Source organism: Genypterus blacodes, unplaced genomic scaffold, assembly GCF_046128005.1.
Source record: "Genypterus blacodes isolate CSIRO-AG114 ecotype Tasmania unplaced genomic scaffold, CSIRO-AGI_Gbla_v1 ptg000016l_1, whole genome shotgun sequence".
Lineage (NCBI taxonomy): Eukaryota > Metazoa > Chordata > Actinopteri > Ophidiiformes > Ophidiidae > Genypterus > Genypterus blacodes.
In genome coordinates this window covers 1,012-2,500 of record NW_027466830.1, presented here as the reverse complement: position 1 = coordinate 2,500, position 1,489 = coordinate 1,012, and the positions used below count along the sequence as shown (strand labels likewise).

The 1,489-nt window shown below is 45.3% G+C and overlaps 1 protein-coding gene across 1 annotated transcript in view; it reads right to left on the bottom strand.

Annotated features, from left to right (window-relative positions):
• The window catches only part of LOC142990931 (ankyrin repeat and fibronectin type-III domain-containing protein 1-like), a 12,284-nt gene extending 11,116 nt beyond the window's left edge, over positions 1-1,168 (bottom strand). The window contains exons 1-2 of the mRNA XM_076140812.1: positions 666-1,168; positions 1-48 (exon numbers count right to left, since the gene is read on the bottom strand). The exon at positions 1-48 is cut by the window's left edge and continues 72 nt beyond it. The gene's annotated coding sequence lies outside the window, so the exon portion shown is untranslated. The remainder of the gene's footprint in view (positions 49-665) is intronic.
• Positions 1,169-1,489: the final 321 nt, after the last annotated feature.

Sequence of the window (1,489 nt, the reverse complement as noted above, 5' to 3'; positions counted from 1 at the left end):
TCTCCTGCCAGCCTGCGGTTCCACTTCTGAGCCAGCCGAGAGATCTTACTGTCCACACACACACACACACACACACGCACACACACACACACACAGACTCATCATTTATTTACATCCACATACAGAACATCTGAAGAGGGACAAACATATGAGGTAATACGATACGGGGACGTAAACACGTCAGCATATCCTCCACACACACACACACACACACACACACACACACACACACACACACACACACACACACACACACACACAGTGAAGTCTAGAAACAAACAGGACGTGTGTGTGATCCAGAAAGTTCTGACTTCTTCTGACCTTCACAGGTCAAAGTTCAGACAAAGTCACAATGTTGACAGGAAGCAGAAAGTCCACAGCTTTGTTGTTTCTCTGTTTACACATTTTTTCTAGAATAAAGAGCGACTCCTTTATTTTAGATTCTACTCATTATTATTTTGATCTTCTTTGATGTTTCAGTAAAGGAGCGTGTTTGTTTGTGTCCACCTGCAGCTTTTCAGTGGAAAATTAAATTTTAAGAAATGTAAAACTATAAAATTACTTTTTGTCTAAAAAGTTTGATGACAAAATGAAAAACAGAACCGAATGAGCTGAGGAGTGTGTGAGTTGTGAATGAAGCGTCCTGTCTGATTGGAGGTACTCACAGTGAGGAGCTCCGCTGGTGAGTCCAGGCTGTTCAGCAGCAGAGGCAGCCCAGTGTGAGGCTCCGGCTCTGGGATCGAGCTCAGACTGAAGCCCCTGTGGCTCTCTGGAGCTCTGGATCATGTCCAGAGCCCAGAGAGGAAGCTTAGTCCTGGGGGAGAGTGGCTCGGTTTGCCCCTCACTCTGGAGCTCCAAGTCTGACTGACTGAACACCTGTTCACCAGCCGCCGCATCCCGACGCATCACACACACACACACACACACGCTGCATAGTGAATAAGGGGCTGACGGAGGGAGAATACACTGTAAAAATCTGCATCTGATCATATCGTTGAGACAGTTATTGATGAGTGCATTGATCTTGTTTCCAAAGCTGCTCAGGTTGTAGAGTTTACAGGGAGGATGAGGACAAGAAGACAACGTGTGTAGCTACAGCAGGAAACATCAGCTTTCATGACACACAGCTGAGAGACGCTGCCAACCATACCAACAATAACAAGGAGAAGAATTATCATTATCATTATCATTATTATTATCTTTATTATTCTCTCCTGCACTGAAGGATGTTTCAACATTTTTTGCAAAATTGGATTTTTATCAGATGCAGATTTTTTTTTACAGTGTAAGGAGAGTGAGAGAGTGAGAGAGCGAGAGAGGGAGCGGGAGGACAACTGTGTGTGTGTGTGTGTGCGTGCGCGTGTGTGTGTGTGTGAGAGAGGGACTGTCTTTCATATGGCTATAGGCTCTCTAACTGCATGGAACACACACACACACACACACACACACACACACACACACACACACACACACACACACACACACACAC